The following is a 16331-nucleotide window of genomic DNA, read 5'->3' on the forward strand; positions in this document are numbered from 1 at the left end:
ACACATAACCAAACCTCCTGCTTTCCAGACAGAATAGAGAGGCACTGATAACAATCATTATTATAAGTTAGGTGGTGTCACAAGCCCAGGCTGAAATTTATCTTTCTAACATTTAGCTAAGAACTAGCTGAGCCAACAATCTCCAAAACTAAGATTACCACAGAATGAGAAAAACACTAAGGCCTATGACCTTGAGTTTCTTTCTCTACCAGTAATCCTGCCAGCATGACAGAAATACATTATTTAACTAGAACAACTCCCGGAGCTTTCCTTTAGGATAAGTTGCTCTCTTTATCACCATGTTCAAAAAGTAAGGCTAAATTAGAAAAGATTCCAGCACTAGACATCTATCCTCTTTGCATTTGAAGTTCACACACCAACTCTTCCCGTTGATCTAACAATAATCATTTTTTGAAATGCTAAATGGAAGAAAACAAGACTCCTCCACTTTCTTAATGAAACTTACCGAAAAACTGCGGGCCTGCCTTGCACCTGTGACCCCGCACCTCCGCTGCTCTGATCTAGGAGGGCAAGTTGTGGTTAAAGCCCAGCTGTTTGAATTTACCCAAGGGCATCTGCGTATCTCCTTTAATGGAAGGCTCTCATGAGTGCAACTCAGGAATGGCCAAAGCAGGCAAAATTACATGGACACTCGCTCATGGATTTGCTACAGTATATAATTTTGTGGCTTTAAAAAAAATACTTTTGCGCAATTGGCCCAATGAGACTGAATTACTGATTTTATTTTTTATACTTAGGAAATGAATGAAAGACAAGAGAAATCATGTAAATTTCCTAAGACTGAGAAACAGTCGTAAGAGTAGATGTCTCCTGATTTAAACATGGGCACCACTGGTGCCGTTCTCCTCACTCACACCCTCTCCCTGGTCACCAGACATTCATGAGGCTGTGCAGCACTCCGTCTCTCCTGCCCCGCAGCGGGCAGCCCTCAGAGGACATCAGAAGGCTGTGAGTTGGAGGTGTTTCTGGACAAGGACTGTGCACAGAAAACGGAGAGCACATATAACAGCAATGGCATCGGCGCTGGAATACTTTCCTGTTTAAAATTCCAATTTAGATTTATTTTCTCATACTTTATTTTCACTGAATAATAACCAGCTGATCACAACCCTGCTTATAAAACACTTTTCCTGAGGCTTGACATTATCGACTTATGAAAAGACCATTAGCTTTTTCATCCTCACATGAACTGATTCCAATTCATTTAGGCTTTTCCCATTGGTAATATTTTCTGGAATTTTAACGAATGTGGTTGCCTTGCTCTGCTCTCTTCTTAAATATCTCATATTCTAATTTTTTTATAAAGACAGAAAAATTAATGATGACCACAGGACTATGTATTTATAACGTTTCAGATATATTATGCCTTTTAAACAAATTTCTTTATATGAACTCATAGCAGCTTGTGGTCCACCCTGGCTTCCAGATATTATTCTACTATACATACCTTGTAGCTAATGTAATACCTAACATAGAGCCATTATTAACCATAGTGGTCAGATTTTAAAGAACATTTGAGTTATATATTTTACCCATATGAATATTTTAACATTAAATATTATTAAGCACAGCATACTACTAATACAATTAAGATTAAATTTAAATAATTACCCAGGGCAAAAGAATTAATTGAAAAAACTTTAAAACAATGCCCAGATGTCAGATGTAGCATTTGCAATTTCTAGGGTACTTGATAGACTGTTTGTACTCTATGAGCTTTTTTGGTAAAAGGAAAGCTTGAACATGTACATTAAATTCTAAATCTCTTTGTACTTAAAAATCATTCTTCCTTTCTTTCTCCACAGGTACTTTTTAACTGATATTTGATTTGGAAGGGAGGAGAGTTTAGTATTTTAAACCCCAAGAGTGATTGCTCTGGCAGCCTGTGAATACCCTTTCATCTTTCTCTTGGGAAGAGCCGGTGAGTGCATGATAAATACAGTGCTGGATAAATGAGCACATGTGTGCCCACACGTGCATTCATCAAATGAACACCAAGTGAACACAGCACAAAGTCCACTACTGACGTCTATAATCACCGAGAGAATAAATGATTATATAGAGAGAACAGAATATTTCATTTCCTCTGCAGAACTGGGGAGAGGGAAAGAGGAGTTAATGAACTGTGTTTGAAGAAATGAAAGAAATAAGTAAATACAGTAATAGGTTAAGTAGTTTGAAAAGCCTTGTCTTCACACAAAGGACTGGTATGTTACTTAACAGTTAGGGCTAAAGATGATTCCTTGGGCCTTGCACACTATAAAGCAGCAGCACTGACAACTCCCCTAGACTCACAAAGATTATGAAGCCGCCACAGATAAAACAGATAACAAATCTAAGCAGACCCAGACCACCTTTCCTTAGGCCCCCTCATGGTAATCCCCCTTTTTCTGAAAGTGGACCTTCCCACTTCCTACAGGTGAACCTTGCTTCCTGGACTCAGAGCGTTGGCCCATGGTGCTCTTTTCAGAAGGATCTCCCTGTCTCTCTTCCACGACTGTTGTCTCAGTATCACCCGATTTATTTTTTCTTTCTGTTCACCAGATCTGATCAACATGATCAATTCTGACATCTGGGGTTATAGATATGTCTACTTGTTTCTGTGATTATATTTGGTTTTCATGATTCTTTCACGAATAACCCATCCCCTCCAGAATGGAGACTTGCTCAAAGCCTACTTTGAGTCACAGTTATTTTCATAGCACATCAGCCAGAAACTAGGTGAAGAGAAATAATCAATAAATATTTAACAAATGAATGAATAAAATGAATGAATCAGATGACAGAAGAATACTTAATTCAGCCAAAAGTATTAAAGTTGGTTGGCAACATCTGATAATGTTTCTGTCTCTAGATATGGAAAGCCTTGAGTTGGTATTTGGCCTAATAACCTTTTTTCCCCTTTCCTTCAAATGTGTGACAGTTAGAAAATGTTTATTCAAAATGAACCAAAACGTTCAACTGAGAGGCATTTTTCTTACAGTAGAATTTTACCAGTTTAACATTGAAAAAAAGACCATTATTCTACCCCAATCAAATATATCTAGAGGGCTAACAATTCAACAATCTGTCCTCAGAGAATTCTATTAATTGTATGTATTTAATTATTATTATACAGTAATTTTAGTACAGGGTTTGGAGGCTATTCTACGATCACTATTGACTAATTTTGACAGGAAAGTTAGAAGACCTTCAGGTTAGAAGACCGTCAAACAATAAGTAGTGACAGCTGTGGGTTTGTTGGGGAATAACTTAGTGTCTCAATTAACTGTGGAAAGTCCCCTTTAAGGTGAAGTCATTGATAACTTGGATTTGAGTAGCCAGCCATCTGGATTCCCTTTCTTGTATTGAGTATAAGCAGAAATCTAAGTGACCTTGACATCTGAATGCATGGAGTCATGGATTTGTTACACAGCCACCTAAGGCTCTCGCTGCCTGAATCCAGCCGACAGCCTAATTAAACCACGAGAGTTCCTGGAGGGGAATGTTAATGAGTCTACTTGGCAGCCAACAGTCTGTTCCCCAGATGGTGCAGGGGTTATAAATTGTCAATAGGGTAAGAGTAGTGAAGGAAGTCGGGGAAAATACAGAAAGACTCTTACATCACTGGAACTTTTCGACATGCTGGCTCCATGATGAAGATATTTGGAGATTTGGTGACAAGGTTGAAAGTAGAAAAAGTAGTAGCAGATCGTGATTACCTTGAGGTATAAGAATACATCTAGAGTTCTTTGGCTTCTCAGATGGACACTACTCTGTGCAAACTGAATGTTGGAATGATTATTCCAGGCACTTTTGTTAGGTTGATAATGACTGTAACAAAATGACAAAATAATGAAAACTCTACCATGTTCGTACTTGGTATTTATTACTTTCTGTTTTTTCTAATAGTATCCAGAGTATGAGAGTTCTTGCCTAATTGATTATTACTGAATGAGTCATATCTTGATAAGAAACAGTCTCCCATTACCTTCAAGTCATGTCCTCCCTATTCTAAAGTAGTCAGTGTCAAAGCTACCTACCTTGTCTACAATTAGACACAAAAACAGCTCTTCCACTTCTGTTAAGGCTCCCTTCTTAAATGTTCACTTAATTCTTACTTAAGCTTTGAAGCCAAATGGTTATCTGAAAGCCCAAGTCCAATTTTACCTTCGTTGTACTCCCAAAATCAATTCCATGCACCATTTGTGTGAACAACAAATCCTGGGGTAGCTCCAAGAAGTTTCACCTCCTGAAGTCCACATTGTTCTGTGATCCCTTCTCCATGAGTGTGATTAGCTACAAAATAATATAATATGACAAAGGATGGCACTCATATGATGAGGTTATGTTAGGTAAGCCTCTGACTCTCTGTCTCGGCTGACTGGAGGGAGAAACTCACCTGCCAACTTGAAGAAGCTGCTATGATATTAACTGCCTACAGAGAGGGCCATGGGACAAGAGACTGTAGGTGACATTTAGGAACTGAAGGCCTCCGTTCCGATAATTGAAAGGAACTGAATTTGGCCAAAAACCATGTCCAGACAACTGTGAGCTCCTGAGGGGAATGCAACCTGGCCAAACCTGATTTCAGCCTTGTGAAACCTAAGGCAGGGCGCTCCTCTAAGCCAAGCCTGGACTCTTGACCCATGGAAATGTAGATAATAAGTGCCTTGCTCTAAGCCACCAAGTCTGTGGTAACTTATCATGCAACAATAGAAAACTAACATATTATTAAAGAATTACCTATATGTGGCTATACTTGTAAATGGAAAAAATGTTCAAATCTTAGGGTTAGAGGGATCTATACACATCATCTATAAGAATTTATCTTCCTCACTGATGCTGGCTTTGTTAACCCATACTAAATATATTTTCCTCTTCAAATATCCAATATTTAGATAGCTCTATGCCTCTACTAAGTGTTATCTTCTCCAAGTAAAACAGCCGAAATATTTTTTTAGCTCTTTCTTACATTAAATTCTTAATACAAATCACATCTTCCCAACAAATTTTTAAAGATACATTACCTCTTCTGGGCACTCAAAATTAAAGATAACACTCTCAATTAGATATGGCTATAATAAAAATATAGTGGCAATATGAACTCCTCTCAGTTGAGTTAATACTATTTCTAAAATCTTAGTATGTTAGATAGTAGAAGCTTTATGTGTAAAATGGTTAATTCCTAACTTAATGTCATCAGTAAGTTCTTGTGACTTTATACATAAAGACTTATAATGAAACTAATTTTACCATTCACTACCACATTTAACAATAGCTAAGCTCCTAGGGAATATTTCTAGTCACAAAAACATTACCAAACTTCTAAATAAAGACCTAAAACACTTCAAGTACTGAACATTGAAATAAATGTGAAGTGCATGTACATTTAAGAAAGATTGATAAACACAAGTACAATAATTATTTACTCAATTATTTCAGCTCAAGGGCGTGGTGGCCAGAGCCTCTCTGTGCAGCTGAGGGGGAATCTCTGGAAGCCAATCTGGGACAGGGCCCCAGCCATCACAGGATCCGTCACACCTAGTCTCATTCAGACTGGGACCATTCAGAGGTGCTATATAGCCTCACATGCACGTTGGGGGGGCATGGGACATAGCCAGAGTACCCAGAAGAATCCCGCTCAGGAATAAAATGTGCGGACTCCACATCACTGGGAACAGCCGGGGATCATTGTTCTTTTCCTTCTCAACAAAATTATATCAAAGCAATGTCAAATGAGAGAACATGATTCCAGCATGTGCTGTATTTAGTTTAGGTCCACATTATAGATTAGTCGAATCAGCAGTCCTTATGGATAACTTTCTCCCATGTCTCCCTGTAGTGTACAGTCCAGTGAGCCAAAGGCTTCACTTCCCAGACTCTCCTGCAGGAGAAGGTAGAGGACATAATTCTGGCTAATGAGGTATAGCAAGAAATCAGCGTGGGATAAATCCCCTTTTCATTAAAAATAAAAGCTCATCAGGAGAAAACTCTTGTCTTTCCCTTTTTCCTGCCTGGAATGCCCATGTTATGGAAGTTTAACAGTTATCTTGTGACAATGATGGTGCAACCACACAACAAAAGAATGACTGCTAGAGAGAACAGAGTCCCTGACCATAGCCTCGGCCAGCTGGACCATCCACATCCCGTCCTCTGCTCATCTGAGAAAACTCGACCTGTCTGTATTTTTGAACCACGTAGCCAGGTTTTCTGTTACAGTCACCCTCTTTATTCATGGTTTTGCTTTCCATGGTTTTACTTACCCACAGTCAACCATGATCTGAACATTTTAAATAGAAAGTTCTTTAAATAAACAACTTATAGGTAATTGCACACCCCTCTGAGGATTGTGACAAAATCTGTCTTTGTCCTGACCCATCATACCAAGAGATGATCTATCCCCAGGTCTGGCTTATCCATGCTGTATGTGCCACCTGCCTGATACTCATCTGTGCTGTCTGCTCCTGACATCAAACCATCAGTGGCATTGTGGCTCAACATCCAGGAACACGTAAAGCTGATGACCTCAGAAGGCCAGACCACATACTGGCAGGAGGCCAATAACAGTATAACATCAGGTCATTTATCTCCTCACCTGGACACTTTATCATCTTACATCATCACGCGAAAAAAGCAGAACATGATACAGTGAGGAAGGACCACATTCACGTAACTTTGTTTACAGTAAAGTACTGTAATTGCTCTATTTTGTTATAATTGTTGTTAATCTCTTACTGTGCCTAACTTGTAAATTAAACTTCATCAGAGGCATGTATGTAAAAGAAAAGACAATATACACAGGGCTCAGTGCTATGTCAGGCTTCGGGTACTTGCCAAGTTCTTTGGATGTGCCCTGTGGATCACGGAGAATTATTATCCTTGCAGCTAAGCACATCCCTAACTTATATTGTTCTTTTTCTAATAGAAGAACTACAGCTTAGCAAACTAAATGGTTGGTCTAAAGCCACATATCTAGGAGAAAAATCAAAAACTCTCTATTCACTTTCTTGCCATTATCTGGCTCTGATTTTTGACATAATGCTGCCAATTTGAGGCTATAATATGAATGCTGCATTTCAAGTACATTAAAAAGAGAATTTCAATGTTATAGTTGCTAAAACTACAATTAAGAAATACATGTTCTGGCACTTGAGCATATCTACATATTAAAATAGAAACAATACTTGACTGTAAATACATTTTAAAATATTCACATGAAACACTGAACTTTGATTGTCAAATTTAATCCTGTAAGTAACCAAATGACACATAAATGGTTCCTGAGAGATGCTACTTCCGGTCTAACTAGAACGGTCATTTTCTTTCCTCTTTCCATTAAATTGTCTGCTTGGACTAACCATAAAAGTGGTTTTGGAAGTTCCATCTCTAACTATCAAAGATAGCTCTGAATGAACAATTTCAAGTTACTACAGCAAGCACACAAACACACTATCTCACTGTCATAACAACAAGAAAAAAGGCTTTGGGGGCCCTTCTCAACTTTTTATAAATGCAGGAGAAAAAAGAATAACTTTTACCTTCTTCGACATAGCCATTTTCTCCCTTTCTTCCTTTCCACAATAGGCATAAACTTGCCAATTTCATTTTAACTCTAAGAGACATTTTCCTGGCAGATAATCCCTAGTTTGAACAAAAATCCTTTACCTGACATTTTTTGCCATTTTAGGGAGAAAAAAAAAAACCATACATAATGTATAGCTGAAGTGAAATAAAAAGCATAGCTTTCAATTATTTTTTATTTTCAACTTCTCAAAAAACTACAGAACTTAAAGTACAAATTCCATTACCAAAGACATGGGAAAAGGTTGGAAGAACATTCTAAAGGTCACATTATCTTAATGAAGTGCCACTTCCTGACAACACCCCTCTGATGCTGGAGTAATATACTCCATTTAGTGGGAAACGCTCTGTGAAATCCATGCCCTCTGCACTCTAAACAAAGACATTGGTAATTTTCTTAAAAGGTCACACACAAATGTGTTATTTAAAACTAGGCATTTGCCAGTTGTGAATATATGAAAGAGAATATCAGTACAGGAATCGGGGAAGACTAGAAAAGGCCAGATTTTCACCTATGCTTTAATAATATAAAATCATGTCAGCTAATTTCATTCTTTGGTCTATACCACTTCGTCAAAATATTAAAGGCAAAATTATTTTGAAGATTTGATTAAAATTTCATCTAAAACTTTCTGACTCACTAAAACTTGAATTTGGGTTAAATACATAAAGTTTGTGTGATATTTGCTTTATTTTAGCATTTTGGGGAAAAAGTTATATATTGGTTGATGTGTCACAATCAATTTTTAAAATACATGGGATTTCTCAGCATCAGGAAATTGACTAATATGATGTCTTTCATTTAAGTATATTTTCAGTAAATACTTGAAGAATCAAATTATCACAGACCTATCAACCAGTGAGGAAAAAAAAAAAGAAATTTTACTCACCAAATTCCCTGCCTAACCAATAACCATCATCACTCTACTAGGGGAAATACATGTATTTTATTATTTTCAAAAAGTTCATTTAGCTGGACAGATGAAATAATAGCAATTCTGTTAGAACGTTGCTTTGGGGGGACTCCAAAGTGACTGATTTGCCTCCAGTGACTGTGCTACTGGTCAAATATTTGTGACATTCCAATCCTCCTGTGATGCTGTTCGGAGGTGGAGCCTGTGGGATGTGACTAGGTCAGAGGCTGTTGTTCTCATGAGCAGAATTAGTGAATTTATAAGAGACATCTTGGAGCAATCCCTCACCCTCCACCATGTGAGGACAGTGAGAAGAAGATTCCAGTGAGTAGGAATCAGGCCCTAGCAGATGCTAAATTTGCTGGCACTTTATCCTGGACTTCCCAGGTTCCAGAACTGGGAAAACTAAATTTCTGTAGTTTATATAGTGCTGTATATTAACTAATTAACTATATTAATTATATAGTGCTGTATATTAACTAAATTTCTGTAGTTTATATAGTGCCACCCAATCTATAGTGCTGTGTTGTAGCTGCCCATATAGATAAGACAGACAGCTAGGCTCTTGGCTTTCACTGTGTTTACAGGCATGATGGTGTTCAAAGCTACCACAGAGATGGAAAGAAGGTGGTGAAAATAGGGCAACTTAAATGCCACAAAGCTGACTCTTGCTACTGAAACTCAGCTTTTTTATTCAATAAATGTTCCTTGGATTGTTGCAGGCCTTTGGATCTGTTCATCTGAAAATGTTGAATTTGACAGTTTTTGCTGGTGTGCTTTTTGCTATTATGGAGAAAGATATTTTTGGAGGGCCTTTCTTCATCTTTATCCTCTGTGAAGCTTCTTTTTTCTGAGAAGGAATACAAAGTCACTTCTCCCAGGGAGAAGTCTATTCACAAATATGGACAAGGGTGGCTTTATGAAGAAAATTTAAAGTATGAAAAGATAAACTAAACAAATAGAACTGGCTCCTTAGGAAACAAAGGTCATAAACCCTGATATTCACATTTCTGCCCCAAACCCAACAGCACTGCATTCCCAGGATCTCATTAGAAATGTAGAATCCTGTGCTCACTTTGGCAGCACATATACTAAAATAGGAATGAAACAGAGAAGATTAGCATGGCCCTTGCACAAGGATGACATGCAAATTCATGAAGTGTTCCATACTTAAAAGAAGAAAGAAAGAAAGAAAGAAATTTAGAATCTCAAGTCCTGAAACCTACTAAACTCAAATCTGCATTTGAACAAATACCCAAGGTTACATATGAAAAAAAGGTTTAAGGAACACTGAAAATAGAAGATAGCTCTTAAAAATCACCTTAAAGATAATATTATACTTTCCTACACTCTCCAGAGCAGTCCTGTGAAAATAAATCAAATACAATACAAACATCAGATTCTAAAAGCTAAAATATATTTCTAAAATTTAAAAAGTTAAGAATTGGACAATGGAGACTTTACCCCTTACGTGTTTACGTGGATGGAGCTGGAACATATTCTTCTTAGCAAAGTATCTCAAGAATAGAAGAAAAAGTATCCAATGTACTCAGTCCTACTATGAAACCAATTTATAGCTTTCTTTATATGAAAGCTATAACTCAATTATAGCCCAAGAAGAAGGGGAAAGGGGAGAGGGAGGGTAGGGTAGGGGAGAGGATGGGTGGAGGGAGAGTAATTGGTGGAACCACACCTAAGGTGCATCTTACAAGGGTACATGTGAAATTCACCAGGTGTAGAATATAAATGTCTTAACACAATAACTAAGAAAATGCCATGCCGTGAAGGCTATGTTAATCAGTTTGATGAAAATATTTCCAATTGTACCCCATGATTAGATTAACGTGCACAGCTATAATTTAATAAAAAAAATTGGACATAATGGTGGGGAGATTCTTCTTGGGTTTCTCTTATCTGCAAATGTCTTACAGACCAAGGCTCTGATTACCTTTACTGATTACCTTTTGTTTCAGATTCTCTTTTCTATGGTTTTACTATTTGAATAGTAAGAAGCATTGGAAAATATGATAGTAGATTTTTGTTTGTCTGATTGTTTCTTTGTTTTTGATAGTGTCCTGCTCTGTCACCCAGGCTGAAATATAGTGGTGTCATCATAGCTCACTGTAGCCTCTAATTCCCAGGCTCAAGCAACCCTCCTGCCTCACCCTCTTGAGTAGCTGGCTCGTGACACCATTCCTTGCTAATTTGTCTTTATTTTTTTGTAAGGACACATCTCTCAATATTGCTTAGGTTGGTCTCAAACTTTTGGTCTTAAGTGCTTCTCCCACCTTGTCTTTTATAGTGCTGGGATTAAAGATGTGAGCCACCATACTTCACAAGTAATGGTGTTTTTCTCCAGAGCAAAGGGCAGGTTTGCTTTTAACCTTGGAAGGTAGAGATGCTGTTCACCTCTGGAGCAGAAAGCAGTATTGTTTCCTGCTCATTTTAAAAGATGTTAGTCCTCTAAGCTAGGAATTTCTTGTTTGCAATTTTTGAGTAGATATCTGGGCTAAACCATACTCCCCGTGGGAATGAAGGGCAGGAGAACTGACACAAATACATATACTGATTCTCCTGATGCTTGCTACACTGCGAGTAATAACTCCGTTTTCTCTGGTGTAAGAGTCTCATGTCTTCTGCCAGTATGAATGAAATTGTGACAGACTAACTTACTACCTTGAAAGTAGGTTAAAATCTTAGACCCTCCACAGTTTTTGACAATAATGAAATGAACACTAGTAATTACCAAACTAGTAACCCAGAAGGCAAATGATCAAGGGGATACCCCAATGTTTGGGGGGGGAAACAACAACAGAAAGACTATGTAAATGAAAGTCAGACAAATTGGGGTCCCACAGATAGAAAGGGAATATGACCTGGGACTCCCATAGATAGAAGGGGTATGTAATGGGGGCTTCCACAGATAGAACAGGAATACAACCTGGGGCTCCCACTGATAGAACAGGAATACTATACCAGGAGATCACAAGGACAACTGAAGAGAAAGATAGAACAAAAGAATTAGTTGGATGAAATTCCCACAAAATAGGTATTCATGTCTTTAGATTGAGTATGCATAGAGAGTATGACCCAGGATGAAAGTAAGGTTCACTTCTAGTTATATCACTGTGAAACTTTGTAAGTTCAAAGGAAAAGAGAAAATCCTAAAGGCCTTTATGGAAAAACAGATTTTTCTACAAAAGAATAAGAATCCATCAATGATTAGAGCTGTTATTGGCAAAGTGGCATGTACGAAAATAATGTCTTCAGGGTTTTAGTGAGATGGGGGATAAAATATAAAGTGAGAAATCTGCATAAACATCTAAATTATCAGCCTATTATGAAGGGAAAATAATTTTCAAGTTAAAAATATCAGGAAGTTTGCCCCCTGAGTCTATGTGACTATAATTACTCAAGGAGAAACTTCACCAAAATTAAAATGAAACATAATGGACAGAACTGTTTGGGCAATAAGACACAGTACCAATTGAGTAAGACTCAGAAATAAAAAATGCTAGAAATAGATTAAAACCAATCTGTTAAGTTTTGATGCTATTATATTTCTCTTGCTACCACATTTTCTATGGATGCAGTCAACCCACATAGACCTACAGAAAATAATAATCATATAAACATAGTATTAGAAAGTGTGTTCATTAGTTTTCAATAGTTAAAACAAAGCTTATCAATGCATCTATAAAAATATCTGAAATGATGGAAAAGATATAAAATTCTACAAATATATATATATACACACATATATATAAAATTATGAAATATCCTGGGGCATATATGCATATATATGTATATAATATAAATTATACAATATAAATTTTATATATATATATATATATATCTCCCTGGGCATATATATATATATATATATGAAAGTTTTAATATTTTATGTGGTGGTTCAAAACTCTTATGATTAATGCATTACCAGCAAGATAATATAATAGTTGCAGTGCCTGCTTGCAGGACACAAGATAGCTAAGGAGAGAGAAAGATAGGAAATCCATGTGTGGTCTAAGTATTCCAACAAATGTGATGTGATGGCAGAGGCAACGTAAATATCCAAACAGCAGGATGAGCTCAGGTTGGAGATGAGTGAGGGAAAGCTTTCCATTCATTCTTCTCATCTCCAATATTTGATTCCAGTTCAGGATCTGAGATGAAGCTTAAAATAGAAGACAGGTATAAAATAGAGTTCATCCCTTACAAAATCAACACACAAAAAAGTTGGGTTTCTATAGACTAACAACAAAAGACAAAAAATTAAATTATGAAAACAATCCCATTTATATGGGATTATCCAATAAGGGATTAATAAAGGATTAATTAATAAGGGATTAATACCAAAAATATGCAAGGAACTCCTGCAATTCAATAGCAAAACAATAATAATAACTCTATTAAAAGTGGGCAAAGAACCTGAATAAACATTTTTCCAAAGAAGACAATAAAAATGATCCATGGGTGTATAAAAAATACATCACTAATCATCAAGGAAGTACAAACCAAAACCACAATGAACTAGCACCACATATCTGTGAGAATGCCCATTCTTTCATCAAAAAGAATGGAAAAAAAACTTAGCTACAAATTTAACCAAAGAGGTTAAAGATCAGTACAATGAAAACTCTAAAATGAAAGAAAGACATAAATAAATGGAAAAAGACATCAATAATTGAAAAGGTATAAATAAATGGAAAGATAGCCTGTGTTCCTGGATTGGCAGAATCAGTATTGTCACATCTCCACATTACCCAAAGAAATCTACAGATCCAACTCAAAACCTATAAAAAATCCAATGGCATTTTTCACAGAAACAGAAGAAACTATTCTAAGATTTATACTGAGTTACCAAAGACACTGAATAGCTTCAGCAGTCTGGAGCAAGAAGAGCAGAGGAGGGACATTACATTCCTGATTTCAGATCATATTACAAAGCGACAGTAATCAAAAAGCTTGGCACTGACATAAACACAGACCACTGGAACAGAATGGAAAGTCTACAATACTTAAATATTTGATTAACTGATTTGACAAGGGCACCAAGAACACAAAATGTGGAAAAATGGCCTCTTCAACAAATGGTCTTGGGAAAATGGATTATCCACGTGCAAAAGAATGATCCTTAGTTTACACCATACACAAAAATCAGCTCAAAATGGATTAAGAACCTCAGTGAAAGCCCTGAGGGGAAATCGTCACGACACTGGTCTTAGTAACGACTCTTTTGGATTTGGCACCAAAACCACACACAAGAAAAGAAAGAAGTAGGACTGTACCAAACTAAAACTTTCTGCACAGGAAAGGAAATAATCAACAAATTGAAAAGGCAGTGCACAGAATGAGAAAAAATATTTACAAACCATTTATCCAATAAGGGATTAATACCCAAAATATGCAAGGAACTCATGCAATTCAATAGCAAAACAATAATAATAATTCTATTAAAAGTGGGAAAAGAACCTGAATAGACATTTTTCCAAAGAAGACATAAAAATGGTCCACAGGTGTATAAAAAATACATCACTAATCATCAAGGAAGTACAAACCAAAACCACAATAACTATCATCACATGTCTGTTAGAACGCCCACCATCAAAACGTCAGAAGATAACAGTGTTGGTGAGGATGTGGAGTGAAGGGAGTCTTTATGCTGGTGGGAATGTAAATTGGTATAGTCATTAGGGAAAAGAGTATGAAGGTTCCTCAAAAATTAAAAACAGAACTATAGTATGATCCAGCAAACCCAATTTGGGGTATATATTCAATGAAATAAGATCAGTGTTTCAAAGAGATAACTGCACTTTCCTGTTCATTCTAGTGTTGTTAACAATAGTCAGAGTAGGGAAACCCAATACATAAAATAAAGTGCCTTGTGTGAATATGTAAATAAAATAAAACATGATTTGGCTTTAAATAAGAAGGAAATCTTACCATTAGCAACCACATGGATGAAACTAGAAGACATTGTGCTAAATGAAATAAGCCAGACGCAGAAGACAAACAGCGCATGAGCGCACGTGTGGGGAACTGCGTTAAGACAAACTCAGCAGCGGACAGTAGGAGGGCGATTGATTGCCAGGGCCTCGGAAGTGGGGAAGTGTCCGCTAGGAGGGCACAGACCCATAGTTAGAAGGTGAAAGAGTTCTAGGGACCTAATCTAGAGCATGGTGACAATAGTTAATCATGCTGTTTTATATCTGAAATTTGGGAGGAGTACTCTCATCATGTGATGAGATAAACATAAAGACGTGAGGTGATAGATTTAGTTTGAGTATGGCAATAATTTCACAATGTATACGTGTATCAAAAGATGTCATACACCTTGAATATTTACAATTTCATTTGTCAATTATACTTAGGGTGACCAGACGTCCCGCTTTTGGCAGGACAGTCCCGCTTTTCAACAATTTGTCCAGCGTCCTGCAGCGTTTTAAAAAAGTTCCGATTTTTGGAAAGAATGCACAAAGGAGCGGGAGAACAAGAGGGAATATACGGTTTTCGGCTGCCATGTGGCTATTTATCCAGAACATAAGTTTTATATTATTTTTGTTAATTTTATAACGTTAAACTGTAATGATAACAAATAATTGCTGAGAAGTGATTATCGAGAACTGCTTATCAAAGTTTGCATTGTTGTCAGGCCCTGCCCTGCCGGGTCCCCTGCCCCACCCCCGCCCTGTCCCCACCCCGCCCCCTGGCCATGTTGTCCCGCCTTACCGATGTTAAAATCTGTCACCCTAATTATACTTCAACAAAGCTGAAGTCTATAAATACAGATATAGGCAGAGAGGAAGTTACCGATGATCTAGCCTTTAATTTCTATTTATATGTACCTCTAAAGAGTGTCTAGAAAGCTCAGAGAGAGAACCAGGCAGTCATCTACTCAAAGCTGAAACGTCATTGTGTAACTATGTGAAAAAAATGCATAGAAATAAACTTCCGAGGATGCTGCCCCCCACCCCGTCTTTCTCTCTCTGTTGTTTTCAGGCTGCCTGCCTGTCATACAGCAGTACAAGGTCACTCAGACTGCTTAACAGCTGAGGCAGGCTCTGGCTGCAGCACTGGCTTCTGGTGATCCTCACAAAAATCTGTAGACCTCCAAGTTTTGTGTAATTGGTGATTACCTAGAGATGCCTAGAGAAGAAGGGACGGCTGCTCAGAGCAAAACTCCAAGTTGTTCTACAAACATCCATCCCTGAAATCGGCATGCTTGAACATGGTTTCTTCCATCTCAGCATGCAAAATGTAGATTTTCTTATAAATCAACATTTCAGAGATGCAAAAAGTATTAATTAGACTAGATAGATTTTTTTTTTTTTTTTTTTTTTTTAGTTTTTGGCTAGGGCAGGGTTTGAACCCACCACCTCCAGCATATGGGGCCGGTGCCCTACTCCTTTGAACCACAGGAACCACTTAGACTAGATATATTCTTAAGGTCTTAAGGTCCTTGAAGATAAAAAGTGCCAAATGAAGAACAGTGTATTTTAAAATGCTGTTAATAATAATGTATTCCAGACACTAGACCTAGAAAACATAGCATCAGCATGAAAAGTAAATTTTCAGGCTGAAAAGTGCTATATCCATGATATGCAAAATATCAATATTAATGTATTCCAAGAGCCAGTTGCAGAAAATAAGGCCATGGCATGAATAAAAAACAACTTTTCAAGCTTACAGAAAAATTAAGATGGAAAGAGAGAGAGAATGAAAATGCCCCGTGAACGTGCAGGGGCATGCAGGCTCCGTGAACGTGCAGGACGTGCAGGTCCTATGAATGTGCATGGTGTGCAGGCCCCGTGAACGTGCAGGGCCTGCAGG

The 16331-nt window shown here is 37.4% G+C and overlaps 1 protein-coding gene and 1 non-coding gene across 2 annotated transcripts in view; one reads left to right on the forward strand and one right to left on the reverse strand.

The window, feature by feature from the left end:
* The window catches only part of NAALADL2 (N-acetylated alpha-linked acidic dipeptidase like 2), a 979797-nt gene that overhangs the window by 779327 nt on the left and 184139 nt on the right, over positions 1-16331 (reverse strand). The window lies entirely within an intron of this gene.
* On the forward strand, positions 9566-9672 carry LOC111726750. The gene has a single exon (XR_002774452.1). It is a non-coding gene; the product is annotated as a U6 spliceosomal RNA (small nuclear RNA).

Source organism: Otolemur garnettii, unplaced genomic scaffold (assembly GCF_000181295.1).
Source record: "Otolemur garnettii isolate 467f Iridium unplaced genomic scaffold, OtoGar3 scaffold00078, whole genome shotgun sequence".
Lineage (NCBI taxonomy): Eukaryota > Metazoa > Chordata > Mammalia > Primates > Galagidae > Otolemur > Otolemur garnettii.